The sequence below is a fragment of the Lynx rufus genome, unplaced genomic scaffold, assembly GCF_022079265.1.
Source record: "Lynx rufus isolate CCGP_SWC_20201006 ecotype Redwood Valley unplaced genomic scaffold, mLynRuf1.p SCAF_6, whole genome shotgun sequence".
NCBI classification, from domain to species: Eukaryota; Metazoa; Chordata; class Mammalia; order Carnivora; family Felidae; genus Lynx; species Lynx rufus.
In genome coordinates this window covers 5332850-5348096 of record NW_025814878.1, presented here as the reverse complement: position 1 = coordinate 5348096, position 15247 = coordinate 5332850, and positions in this window count along the sequence as shown.

Here is a 15247-nt window from a genome sequence, read left to right as displayed (position 1 = left end):
ATCAGGAGAAGGGGAGGCATTCAGGAGGGTATCTCTTTGTTGCTGACATGGCAGGAACCGTGGAGCAAAGACCTGAGGGTGTCCTGTAGGGGTGGCGGTGGGCCCCGCCAGCAGCCGGCAAGAAAACAAGGACTTCACTCCTGCAGCCGCAGGACCTGGATTCTGCCAATAATCTGAATGAGCTTGGAAGCACTCTTTCCAGAACCTCTAGCTTAAGCCCACTGACCCTTTGATTTTCATGTTATGAGAACCTAAACAGAGAACCCAGTTGTACCTGACCCACAGAACTATGAGATGCTAAATGGGTGGTGTTCAACGTTCTTTAATCTATGGTGATTTATGACAAAGCAATAGAAAATGAACACACTCAGGGCGCCTGGGTGGCTCAGTCAGTTAAGCATCCAACTTCGGCTCAGACCAGGATCTCACACTCTGTGGGTTCGAGTCCCGCATCAGTCTCTGTGCTGACAGCTCAGAGTCTAGAGCCTGCTTTGGAATCTGTGTCTCCCTCTTTGCCCCTCCTCTGCTCACGCACGCACTCTCTCTCTCTCTCAAAAATAAATAAATATTAAAGGAAAAAAGAAGAAGACAAAGAAAAAGAACACACTTGGTATTCACTGAGAATGGGTCCCCAAGCTTTCTCCGTTGTTCTTCAGCTCCAAGTCTCCTTTCCAAACAAAATGTATTTATTGGTTCCTAAACATACCTTTTGCTTTCTCCCACTCAGCCTTTACACACGTTAATTTGCCGTGCTGGAAGGCCCCTTTTCTGTTTAGCCAAGGCCTTTGAGACCAACTCATAGCTTATCACCTGCAGGAAAGGAGCCTGACACAATTTTCTCTCCAAAATCAAATAATCTTCACCTGTATAATTCAATTGACATTCAATCGTGCCCTGCTTTGTGGCACCTTTTCTTACGTGCTCCATATTTTTATTTTATTACTACTTATTTTCTTGTTAATTAGATAGTAAGGCTCTTGAAAGCAAGCGCTCCTAATTTTCATGCCCCACTCTACCTAATGCAACCCTCGCACATCATAGGCACCCAATAAATACTTGTTCGTTTGTTTTGTTCTAAAGTATCTCTCTTCAATCTTAATGAGATTAAATGACACCAGAAGTCCAAAGAAAACCTCATTAGCCAAGCAATGGGGATCTCAGCAGTGACCTGCCCCACATTCTGGTTGGCCTTTCACTACCGTGAACCCTAAACACACTTAAGCTGTCAAAATTAAAAACGTAACTGCAAAAACAAGATAATCGCAGAAAGTAATTTTTGCCAATTGATTTGTGTGACTTTCAATGACATTGTAAGCTTCCAACTATTCCCTGAGCTGCCAATTTGCATAGAAAGGGATGCTTTCTCTACGGACCATATTTACAGCGAATACACTATCCGCATGAATGTGCAAGAGGAAGAAAGGCCAGCAGAAAATATAAAGAGTGTTGAAGTGAATGTTGTTAACAATTAAGAATGATCAACATAGCAGGCATGAAGAAGCAAGGCCGGAAGTTACCCGTGGTGTTGCAAGCCATGTAGATTTGGTTTAATCCCTTGAAATACAAATAGGGTTTAAAATCCCAGCTAAGACAGTCACTAAACTAAATGAACCTATTTTAAAGTTTCAAGGGAAAGCAACAAGAATGCAATTTGGGAAAATAATGACAGTCAACGTCGTCATACTCCAGTGCCTTCTTCCTCCGTGATGTTACCGTCCAACCCAGAGCAACATGTCGCTGCACAACCGTTTGAAAATCAAACTCAGACTTTAAAAATACCACTATCTATTTATTTTTGTTCCTCAAAGGAAAAATGTAAAATAAAAATCAATTTTACCCGTATTTTTCTGTGTTCTCTATTATACAGAATCCTAGAACCGGAGGCCTGGCTGAGACCCTGACAGGCTATTTTGTTTATTCTTCGGCATTAGGCAGGCCCACGCTTAATCCTTCCTTGATAGGAAAATCTCTTTCGTTTCTAAAGACTTTCAGAGGAGATTTCTTATACTCTCTCTAACCCACTAAGGTAGTTAATAACTTTTCTTATTATCTAGCCTAAATCCTTCACACTATGCTTAAGACTCATTTTTTTTCTTGTCTAACTATTCACTAGAGGCAAGGGGAAAAATTTATCACTCTCTTTCATATAAGAAATACTCATATACTGATAATAATTATAGAATCGGCTCTGCGATCTCATAATGAAAGAGTCCAAATGTATTATGGTTCTCTGCTAAATGTTCTGCAACGTCACCTACCTTCCTTTATCTACACACCTCAAAAATGGGAGCTGACCCCTGTTAAGGATTTAATTACCTGATACCGAAGTCCTTGGTACTACTTGTTACACCTTCGACATCTGTCTGGGGCCATATCTCAGGAATATAGGATGACATAAATCAGACGAGGCTTCCCTCCCTCCTGCAAATAATGTTATGAAGATAATCCAGTTGGAAGGAGTATTGAGGGCAGCTATGAAATGTGAAAATAAGTCACAGAAAGGTTGTCTATATAGAAAAAGAAGACTGAAAGAAAATATATCACAATGCCAATAGCAGCTATCCCTGGATAATGGTAGCATTGTGTGCATGTGTGTTTTGTCTTTCATTATACTTTCCTATATTCTCCAAACCTCTTATTATGTATTAATTTTTCATGAGAAAAGAATAAATAGTGTGTGTGTGTGTGTGTGTGTGTGTGTTGGAAGGGGCAAGGAGGAGCTGCCATTGGGGTTATACGGGAGTGAGATGGTGGGTGACTAACCATCCCAATTTCCACACGGAAAGCCCTAAAGCGGAGAAGATCCCTCAGTCCCAAGCAAACATGGATGGTTGGTCACCACAGAGGAAACCAGGTCCGGGGATGTTGCAGATGCTGCCCACGTGGGAGTAATACCAGAGCCACTATTCTTCCTACCAACTGGAAACCAACCACCTCTGCCTGATGAATGCTCTGGATCCTTAAATTTGGAGGGCCAAACAGCCACCCCCTCCCCCACTCCACGTAAAGGTAAGAGTAACCCTGTGTTGGAACCGTGTTTTCTTTTTTCATCTATAGAGCCACTCTGCCGACTCATGTCAAGGTAATAAAGCCATTTGATATCGAATCAGAACAGAAAAGTATAGACTTATTTGCTTTGCTTTCCCCAAAGTAGCAAGACCTCTTGCTACTCAGGTCTTAGGAACTCAGAAATGCCAGGAGCACACCTTTCGGAGCCAACTGAAAGACACAGATGTGGCTTCAGGACGGCACATTGACTCCAGTCCGTACCAGTTTCGACTCACGAGCCAGCGTTGAGTGAAACTGTGCAGGAGAAACACAGTGCTGAGTCTCCACCCTGGTCAGAACCACCCTCCCCTCCATCAGGAGTCCGCTGTCTGTCTCGTGGCCTAAGCTGTGGCGAAGCGTGTTTGTTTCCCAAATGGTTGTGTGATAATGTAGATCCCTAGGAGACGGTTCAACAGTTTTTAAGAGTAAGCTTTCAAGTGGGGCCCACGTAGCTCACAGCAAATCCACAGACAACTCTTAACCCCCAAGCCTCCATTTATCCCTCCTCATAGCAGTAATAATCGCGTTCTCTGCCTCAAAGATAATGCACGCACTACGCCTAGAACAGGGTGCAGCCTATCGTGAGCATATGCATGCATATATACACGCACCCATTTATGTACCAGCAGGAAGGGAATCTTCATTCCAGTCTTCCTTAACAAAACATCAGCCTCAACCATTCATTAAATATTTACTGAACGGTCACTAAGGGCCAGATTGGGCTAAATATCCGAATGCAAGATGAATAAGGTGTGGCCTCTGTCCTCAAGGAGTTTAGAGTCCAGTTCAGGCCACAGATGGAAGCAGGTAACTTCAGCACCTCCCGGTCTGTGCTCTGAGAATTCTCCAAGTAACAAAGCATGTGGGTGGTGAGTGCTGAAAAGAGAAGCTTTCACAGAGGAGAGCTTTGTTAGCACCAAATCTTTCAAACGATATGTTTTTACATTTTTTTTTTATTTTAAAAGTATACGACTTCACTGTTCAAAAATTAAAACCACACAGGCAAAAAGAGAAAAAATTAATTAAAACCGTTTGGGGCCCCAGTGCCAAGAGATAAACAACTTTTATATGTATTCTTGGTGATACATACTATTTCGTGGTCCGACTTTTTTCGCTTAAAAATATAGCACGAGCATATTTCTGTATCAAAACATATAAAAATAGGGGTGCCTGGGGAGCTCAGTGAGCTAAGCATCTGACTCTTGATTTTTGGTTTAAGTTCATGGAATCGAGCCCCGTGGACAGTGTGGACGGTGCAGAGCCTGCTTGGGATTCTTTCTCTCCTTCTCTCTCTTCCTCCCCCCTTGCACTCTCTCTCCCTCTCAAAAATATATAAACAAATATTTTTTTTCAACGTTTATTTATTTTTGGGACAGAGAGAGACAGAGCATGAACGGGGGAGGGGCAGAGAGAGAGGGAGACACAGAATCGGAAACAGGCTCCAGGCTCCGAGCCGTCAGCCCAGAGCCCGACGCAGGGCTCGAACTCCCGGACCGCGAGATCGTGACCCGGCTGAAGTCGGACGCTTAACCGACTGCGCCACCCAGGCGCCCCTAAACAAATATTTTTTAAAACATAAAAATAAAGTACAACTTTTTAAAAGTCTGCTTAGTACCCTACTATAAGTGCCTATGTCATTTTCTTTTTAGCCAACCCCTCTCATGATTTCCAAACAAGTTATCCTGGGTATTCTCATTCAATGGGAACTTGAAGATTTAAGAGGAGGAATGGCTTGATATAATTGTGAAGAAACAACCCGAGCAGCATGGAAGCTGGATTTCAACAAAAAAGAATTCCAAGGGCACCAATATTCCAGCTGGAGTCTAAGAGGGCCTGAATTAAGGCTGCAGTGGGCAGACAGGGAAGGACCCAGCCTAGGGACCCATGAGTGTGAATTCACAGGCTGACAGTGGGGGACTAAGGCAGGTGCTTTGATGGGGACCTTATCTCCCAGACGCTTATTAACCAATAGACTGAACCCAAGAACTGTGTGTTTGAGGGAAATGTGAATATTATTAATTTGTTTCGGGACACGTTGAGGTCAAAGGGCATATGAAATGCTGGCCTGAGGATTATCAATCACCAAATTGATAGCTCCAGATTATATCCAGGATGGAGAACAGCTTTGGAAATTTCCAGCAGTGAGGTCTTGACATGGAGAAGATGATCCAGGAAAGCTGTGTAAGTGTGCAGGACCATAGGTGAGGACAGACGTGTGAGGAAGTCTATAAGAGGCGTCAGCCACAAAGTCTGAGAGGAGAGGTGTGCATGAGGAGAAGAGTCTCTGGAAAAGAGTCTTGGGGGAAGAAAGTCTTATTTCTGTGACAGTCCCATGCTGCTGGATGACAGGGAAAATCCCCTGGGACTTGTTAGTTCTTCTGTGGACATGCCCTTCCCCTGGGGTGCAGCCATTTTCAATGGCTTCGTAATAAATGTTAGGACCTTACCGAAGGCCCTCGGTGGTGTTTCAGGCTTAGCTATTTTGATTGAGCAGTAAAATACCCTAGAGGAGAATCTCTCAAACTCTGCTAGAACACACTCATAAAAAAGGGGGGGGAAGACTTTTACAGTCACATAAATTTGAGAACACAGAAGTAAGCATTTAAATGGGATTCTTCACTACAGGACTTCTCAGAGGCTTCAATATGCTCATGGTAATTGTGCTTCTCCCAGAAAGAAATGTGGTGGATGGCATCTTCCAAACTTCTGTAACCACAGAATTCTTTCCACATGGAACACATCCTAACAACTCCCCGAGATCACCCGTGTTCCAAAAAGGCAGTGTAGGAAATGCCGACCAAGAGGAATGCCATGCAGATACCACACACAACCCCAAACTCAATTATGTGCAATAACAAAACTAAAGCAGCTAATTTACTTTGTGTGCAACAAAATGGGTCAAATACCACACGGGGCGGGGTTGGGGGGGGAGCTTTAAAGGCAAGGAATCTCTTAGTGCCATATTTCATTAGCTCTGAGAGTCACGTTTCGTTTTACATGTTTACGTCTCCGAAATCCAAAATCGGGACGTGTCTCAGAGTCGGTGTCTGACCATCTTTGTCTGTCCTGTGACAATCTTGACAGAGTTCTCATTGACCAAGCATCGCCAAACATCAGCAACTTGGAGAAGAATTCTTGGGAAATGAGAAATGCACTTTTGTAAAAGAGCGCGCAGTCAAGTGTTCGTGGGGGGGGGGGGGCGGGTCTGCGGTGGTACTAAATGGTCATCGTACCATGGTACCAAATGGTACTGACCTGGGAGTCAAAGCAGGCTTGTACTACTTAACAACAGAGCCATTCTGCACCAATGGCTTTTAGTTATCTCATGGATTCTTTAAGAAACGATGCGTCGTCGGCATCTTCAAAGGCACAGATATATCCGCAAACGTGGACAGCAATGACAATAAATGAGAAGTGACACAGGAGACCAGGACTCTGGAGGTGAAGAAGCTTTAGGGACACCTCAACCGACTTGCTTCCCTTATATCTTCCTTTTTTTTCTGTCGACAAAAGAGTGACAGATGACAAAGTCCCATGTCTACGTTCCAAGGGCTCTGTGAGTATTAAAGAAATTCTAAGTGATGAGAGAGCATGGCATCATAGTTTAATGGGCAGTGATCTTTCCTTCTTAGTGGTATATAAAATAACAGGCCATTTAAAAGCAATTGTGACTTAGAATTAATGAAATGGATAACTGCCTTTTAATAAATTATTTTAGCCAATTCTTTCTCTCTAAAGCATTTTGCGTTTTATTCTCAAATGGCTAGACTTCCCAAGGAAATTCTACCTTTAGAGTGAAATTTTGAGACCTGGCCCCTGGTGATCTTACTTTTGAGGGTTTCAGAGGTGTCTGTCTCCTCTTTCTGGAAATCTCAAGCAGACCTCCTCTCTTTTACTAGGCTTCTGCCTCTGAGCCATCCTGGAGGACAAGGCTTTGTACTAGACCAATTCTCTGGAGACAGCCCAGCTTCCTCTTTGAAGTTTTTGTTTTCCTCTGCGATTCTCTTTTTATAGTTGGAGCCAGTGGCGATGTCATTCGGGCCCAGCTGATCTCAGTTAAACCCTGCGTGTGAAGCAGGGTGTAGGGGAGAGCTCTCACTGCGCCCCTCTTCATGGGAATCTCTGTGAAATGAAGGGCTGGGATAAGACATTCTCTGGGCCCCTACGGCATTCTACGATTCACGTTGATGTCTCAGAAAGACCAAACGTATTGCTGACATGTCAATTTGCATTTTATACAAAACAAGCATCTTATATTTACAATTAACCGTTGTGCCTTGATAAGCAGATACGGTTCTGGACAAGTCTCATAGCGTAGTGCCGAAGGCGGAACATATTACAAATTAACATTGTTCAAACAGTCACGTTTACCAGCACCTCTCTGAGTTGACTACTGTGCTTTAAAATTATGTTTGTTCTCTGAGGAGCCTGGGTGGCTCAGTGGGTTAAGCGTCCAGCTCTTGATTTCAGCTCAGGTCATGATCTCATGGTTCAGGAGATCGAGCCCCACATTGGGCTCTGTGTTGACTACATGGAGCCTCCTTGGGATTCTCTCTCTCTCCTTCTCTCTCTCTCTGCCCCTCTTCTGCTTGTGCACACACGCTTTCGCACTCCCTCACTCGCTCTCTCAATAAAATAAATAAATAATAAAATAAATAAAATAAAATAAAATAGAATTTGCTCTCACCTTGAAAGTAACCAGAGTGCTGGTTCGTAACAAGAATCAAGGGTCAGACACTTGCCCAACTGAGCCACCCAGGTGGCTAAAGATAATCATTTCTAAGTTGAGATGGGCAGTTATAGTGAACTTAACTACTAATGTGATCTACAGTCACTAGCCTACAAGGCTGTAAGTTCAAGTTCATGTCCCTCTGGTTCACTATGGTGTCTGTAGCACAGAACACGGTGCAATTATGTAGCAAGTACTCAACACCTATATACTGAATAAATCAATGAATGACTCAGCAGCACTGAGAAACAGAAAATGAGGGCAAAATGAATTTTTAAGTGCCAAACACATGTGTGCGTTGTAAACCACTACAAGCAAGTACAGATGATTTAGTGAGACTAATCTTCCTTCTAAATTTTCTTCACTCCAGGATATAGTCCAGAAACGTAGTAACAGCATGCGTTGTTATTGGTCTTAGGTAGACGAGTGACGGATATTGCAATTTGTGGGATTACTCGTGATATACCTGCACACTCATTTTCTTAACCACTAATTATAAACCGGACAGCTTCAGTTGTAACAAAAAGGGAACCCTAATCTGTAGGTTCGAATTGGTCTTTTGGTTTTGGGTTTTTGTTTTTGTTTTTTAGTTTTTTGTTCTGAAGGTGAAGAAAACATTGGATGGAGAGATGGGCCTCTGAACACCAGAACTGACACTCTCTAAAAAAAAAAAAAAAAAAAAAAAAAAAGTGGGGGGCACACCAGGGTGGCTCGGTTAAGCGTCCGACTTCGACTCAGCTCATGATCTCGTGGTTTGTGGGTCTGAGCCCCACATGGGGCTGTCTGCTGACATCACGGAGCCTGCTTTGGATCTTCTGGCTTCCTCTCTCTCTGTCCCTCCCCTGCTCATGCTCTGTGTGTGTGTGTGTGTCTCTCTCTCTCAAATATAAGTAAACATTTAAAAATAATTAAAAATAAATAAATAAATAAAAATAAATTTAAAAAGTGTAAGTGGCTTCCCAAACTCTAATGAAAGATGTTCTTTGGTAGCAGAACGTTTACTCTGGGGAAGGAATCAGCTGAAGTCCTTGCGAGTTTTATCTGACAAGAACAGCTGAGCTCTCACGTACGATACTGAGATGCACTCACAGAGCCTCTCCCCAGCCCCTGGAAGTTGGTCAGGAGACAGAAGGCTGCTCTGAGGCACCTGTCCCCCTGGAGAGCAGACGGGAAGGAGTCAGAGAGCAAAACGGCTCAGATCCTGCTGGGGGACGACAAATGGAGCGGGAAGGTGCCAGCACTGTTGAAGCACTCTGCAAGAAAGGAGGACGTTGCAGGTTATGAACCCAGTACCTTTCATTATTTGGGGACTCCAAGGCAAAACACCACTGGTGGGACGCATGAGGGTGCTCAGTCGGTTAAGCACCCGACTCTTGATTTCGACTCCGGTCATAATCTCCGGTTCATGAGATCCAGCCCCAGGTCAGGCTCTGCCCTGATAGTGTGGAGCCTGCTTGGGATTCTCTCTCTCTCTCTCTCTCTCTCTCTCTCTCTGGACCTCCCACCTCTCTCTCTCTCTCTCTCTCTCTCTCTCAAAATAAATTTAAAAAATCACACACACTAGCATTTTTTTCAGGGACTTGTTTATTCCCGGTTTTATATGTCTTGGAAAGGGAAGAACAAGGCAAAAATTACTTAATATTGCAGGTGGACATTCATTTCCTTACTACCTTCCCTGACCAGTTTGATGAAATCCCAGAATTCTTATAAAAGTGATTGTTCTCATGAAATTCATCCACTGAACTAATCTGGAAATTCTGTCAGAACAAGCTCCTTCTCATATGTCAGCATCTCTGTGTATTTCCATCCTCAAAAATAAAAATGTTGGTGTGTAGAAAAACAAAGAAAAGAAACTGAGGGCTGGTGAGCGGTGGAGAAGGCTATTCTGGTATTTTTCAAACGCGAAAAAAATTATTGGAATCCGGGAAAGTAGTATCTATCGCAACAACAGAAATGTGCACCTTAGGTCTATGCTATTTTGATTCTTTGCGTTACACCAAACACCAGCTATTAATAAGAACCACTCTCTAGAATTTTTTGTCAGGTTGCATGATTTAATTGATAGTATATAACTAAATACTGTAGGGTTGAGTGATAAAATGTAATATGATGCTAATTACTCAAACCACCTCCATATATCAGAGAGGTATATATTGAATGCATGCATACTCAGGATCCTAAAAGCAGCGGCACAATTTTTAAAGTTATTTGGCGAAACCGGAGAGAGGCAGAAATAAAGCTTCATTTCATCCAACAACTGCGGCTAACAGTTTTCCCAAGGGAAAGAAAATGCAACTGCTGCATGGGTCACAAAAGTTTGGAATATCTACCTTCACCGAGATCTTCCCATTCTTTCATTGGAGGAAAGTCAGATAGGACGAGACACTGGCAAGGGGCGTGATTACATTATTCTCCATACATGTGCCAACTTTCCACTGTGCCTTCCTCTCTTCTGGATAATGTGGCCCAGACAGGTCGCACCCCATGCTATGCTGAGGGCTGGAGGGAAAGGCTTAACTGATGGCCGCAGACCTGGGCAACTGTCCTTTGTAAACTCATCTCTGGGACTTCCCCCACAGGAGACACGGGGTATGGCCAACTGAGGGAGAGGCTGGAACAGAACACATGCTGAGTGGAAACGCGGCATTCTTGTCTGTTTGAGCCTCGTCTCCATAGTAAAGATGAGGTAACGGTTCAAACTCCTCCCCGAGGAACGTAGGGTGCACACCAACCAGTCTGAGCTAGAGTAAGTCAAACGGGAAGACCCTGCCAAGTCCGAAGGGCCCGGGGTTTTCTAGACGTAGCATCAAGCGCTTGCCTCCTACAGAGTTTCGAAGAAATGGGTAGTCATGGGGCTAACATTAGTTCATCAAATTGGAAGCAGCAAAATCAAGTAACAAGTCAGAGAAGAAGTTGACAACATCCAGAGTTTAACTCTATCCCAGTGCAGAGATTTCTTTCTCCACTTCCAAAGAATCATAGCTATACCGTATATATATTATACATATATACTACATTTATATACATAGTATATACAATATAACATGTATATATTATATATATATAATATGTATATGCACAATGTAATTTGATAAGTTCTCCAAGTACACAAATAAATTATACCACCCAAATAAACCCTATCTGGGTGTACCCACCATGAGGAAAAGAATACTAATCCCTGATGAAACAGCATTCTTTGAGTCAGCAATCGTCATTCCGTGGACCAAAGTGACAATAAAAGAAAAATAAAAGTCCAAACTGGCAATTATATTTATATATATTGTTATTATATATTAAATACATAATAATGCCTTTAGGTAGGCATGCCCAGAACAGCATGGGAAACCACCAGATATATGAATGGCAGCCACTTACCTCTCCTCTATGTTACTATATAGTTATACTTCAAGATAGATTTGGGACATTGCAGTTTATTGCATATTTAATATTACTATTAAATGTTTCCATGACTGAAAGACATTTTACACTAAAATATTTTTAAAAGTCGTATTTCATTTTCAAACTGTCAGAACAAAACAAGCAAAATGATGGAATACTTCAAAGAAGATAAACTATAGCTCCCATTTCTAAAAGAGTCAGGATGGGAGCTCTACAAGAGGAACCAATTAATTTTCGGAGCAACCTAATTCAAAAAAAAATGCAACTACTGTAAAATGTGCAGTGATGTTTCTCTTCCATTTATTAAAGAGAAAGTCCTGTGAAATGAGATTTATACTCTTGAGCTATGAGTGAAGAAAGGGGGTGAGAGCAGAGGAATCTCTGAGTCTACACCAACCATAATGATACAGCCTGACCTCTGATATTAGATGAGTATGTGATCCTAAAAATGCTAAAATACACTGTGCTCATCTTTTAATGGAGGTATTTTTGTGTGCCACATATTACAGCAGAAAAAGGGAAAATGAATGATGTTTTATATATATATACACACACACACACACACACACACACACACACACAGATATATACTTGGCTCTTAATGAAATACAAATGATTAAATTTACCTAATTTGTTTTTTGTTCTGTTTTCATGAATTTGATCACTTCTTGCAGCAATTAATTTACTTGCAAAACCTTCTCTTGTGGTATTTTAATCCAAGCTTTTGTTGTGTGCAATGAACTCCTATTGAAATTCCAATAACAGATTGTAATTTTAAAATTGTATCAATACTCAAAACACAGGGAGTCCATCTCTGCCTTAAACGCATAGCCAGAGTAGCTGTGTGTGACTCCAGCACGTAATTATACAATCCACAGGACTTCTGGTTTCTGGTCCAGCATCTAAGGAGCCTGGAAGTTGTCACTCTTGATAACAAGTCAAAGAAGTGGGGTCACAGGGCAAACCACTGCTTCAAAAACTGGAAAGACAGACAGGAGGATACAGAGAATCACAATTACCAGAGCAGAAACCTTCACAGGAACGAGTCCTGGAGTAGGGAAACTTGAACTACAGTTGAAAAATTGCTGGAGGTTCGGTGTGGACAAGTCAAAGAGAGAAAAACTCCAGGGGGACTCAGTCAGAGGGGCGCCCCGCACTTTTGTGAGTTTTACCTCCAGGAGATGGACCAGGTTCTTACGGTGACTATCAGAAAAAAAAAAAAAAAACCCTGTGTTTCTGGCATGGGAGAAGGGGAAGGACTGATTTAGAAACATGCCAGAGCATTGTGTTCTTAACAAGAAGTTTTCTCTTTCTCTGTCCTCAAGAGAAACTATTTAAGGTGCCTAAAATCGTGGAGTTTTATCAGAGCCTAACTGACCTGGGAGAAGGGAAATACCCAACTCCAGCCCACTCGAGGCATCACGTCCCACCTAAGGACATGGGGACACTGGATATCAACACACTGCTTCTAGTGTTTATATGGAAAGGCAAAAGATCCGAAATAGACAACACAATATTGAAGGAGAAGAACGAAGTTGGAGGACTGACAAGACCTGACTTCAGACTCACTACATTAAAGCTACGGGTGATCAAGACAGGGGGGTATTGGTGAAAGAATAGACAAATAGATTAATGGAACGGAAGAGAAAGCCCGGAAATAGACCCATATAAATAGAGTCCACTGATGTTTGACAAAGGAGGAAAGGCACTACATTGGAGTAAAGGTAGTCTTTTCAACAAATGGTGCTAGAAGAGCTTGGCATCCTTGTGCAAAATAATAATAATAATAATAACAATAAAATAAATCTAAACACAGACCTTACACTCCTCACAAAAATTAACTCAAAAGGAAACTCCTATAACATAGGAAAAAAGCGTAAGTGACTTCGGCTTTTATGACAAGGACTTTTTAAATATAACACCGAAGACGGGATCTATGAAAGAAATAATTGATAAACTAAGCTGCATAAAATAAACACTTCTGCTCTGCAAAAACTCTGTTAAGAGAATGAGAAGACAAGCCCCAGACTGGGATAAAATATTTACAAAAGACATATCTAATAAGAGATTGGTATCCAGAATATACAAAGAGCTCTTAAAACTCAACAATAAGAAAATGAACAACTCAGCTCAAGAATGGTCAAAGGACCTGAAAAGATACTCACCAAAGAAGATAAACAGATGGCAATGAAGCGTATGAAAAACTGCTTAAAATATGTCATTGGGAAAATGCAGATTAAAACCACAACGAGATACCACCATATACCCATTGGAGTGACAAAATCCTAACACCACGAAATGCTGGCGAGGGTACCGAGCAAGTAGAACTCTGGGTCATTGCTGATGGGAATGTCAAATGGTACAGCCACTTTAGAAGACAGTTTGGCAGTTTTTTTACAAATCTATAATACATTCTTGGTAAATATATACATGGTAAATATACTCTTACCATACAATCCAGCAATCACACTCCTCAATATTTACCCAGATGAGTTGAACACTTACGTCCACACAAAACCTGAAAGTGAATGCTTATAGTAGCTTTATGAGTAGTTTCTAAAGCTTGGAAGTAACCAAAATGTTTTTCAGCAGGTGAATGAATAAACTGTGGCCCATCCAAACAATGGAATATTACTCAGCAGTAAAAGAAATGAGTTATCAAGCCATGAAAGGACATGGAAGACACTTCCTAAGTTAAAGAAGTCAATCTGAAAAGATCACAACACTGTACGATTCCAATTACGTGACCTTCTGGAAAAGACAAAACTATGGAGACAGTAAACAGCTAAGTGGTTGCCAGGGGCTGAGGGGAGCTGGGGGGAAAGATAAACAGGCAAGACACGGAGAATTTTTAGGGAAGTAAAAACACTGAACGTCCTACTAGAACGATGGATACATTTCATTACACCTTTGTCATCACCTATAGAGTATATAACACCAAGGATGAACCGGAAGGCAAGCTATAGACTTTGGATGATAATGATGTGTCAACGTAGGTTCATCAATGGTAACAAATGTACCACTTGATAAACAGCTATTGATAGTGGAGGAGGCTGCCTGTATGTGGGGACAGGGAGTGTGGGAAGTCTCTGATCCGCTCACTTTTGTGACGAACCTAGAACACCTCCAAAAATAGTCTATTTTTCAAAAGTCTTGCTCTGACAAACGCATTGCTTTCTTTAAAATAAATAAATAAAAAGCCCATAGTGAGCCCTTTGCCCCTTTCTCTCTTCCACCGTGATTTAATAAACGCTTATTATGTGATATTAGTTTCCTGGAGCCGCCTTCACTAAGTACCACGAGTTGGGGGGTGTAAACAACACATATTTATTGTCTCAGTTCTGGAGGCTAGAAAGCCACCGTCAGAGTATAGGTAAGAGTTGATTCCTTCTGAGGGCTCTGAGACTCTGTTCCATGCCTCCCACCTAGCTTCTGGAGTTCCTGATCTCTGTTTTGTGTTCACGTGGCTTTTGCCGTATGTATGTATCTCTGCCTCCAAATTTCCCCTTGCTGTAAGGACACGAGTCATATTGGTTTAGGGGCCCATACTACCTACTCATCTGCAATGCCCCTATTTCCAAATACAGTCACATTCCGAGGTACTCGTCATGAGGACTTTAACATCGGGATCTGGGGGAGCCACAGTTCGGCCCACGGTACATGTCCCTGTACACAGCACCGTGTCAGGGTCTGTCGGGGATCCCAAATAGGATCAGGCTTCCTGCCCCGGAGAACGCGGCACGACGGACACACGAACATTAGCAATTGCACGGTTATCACAGCAAAGCCCGGGATTCAGGGCAAAACGAAAAGTTTTGCGGCTGCTCCTGCCGCTGCCGGTGGCGGTATGACTTTAAAGGAAGGCTTTAGGGACCGCTTACAGGTTGGGCTGGACCACTTATGGGTGGGGAGCTGAAGGGAAAGTCTCATAGAAGCAGCCAGGATTCAGGATCAAGCAGGGAAAGTTCTGATGTCAGGAAGAGGGAAAAGGGTGAGAAGATTTCCGCTACAGCTCTTGGTAGGGCCCGTCCCTCCAGAGCCCGCGGGGAGCTGGATATCAGGCACAGTCGG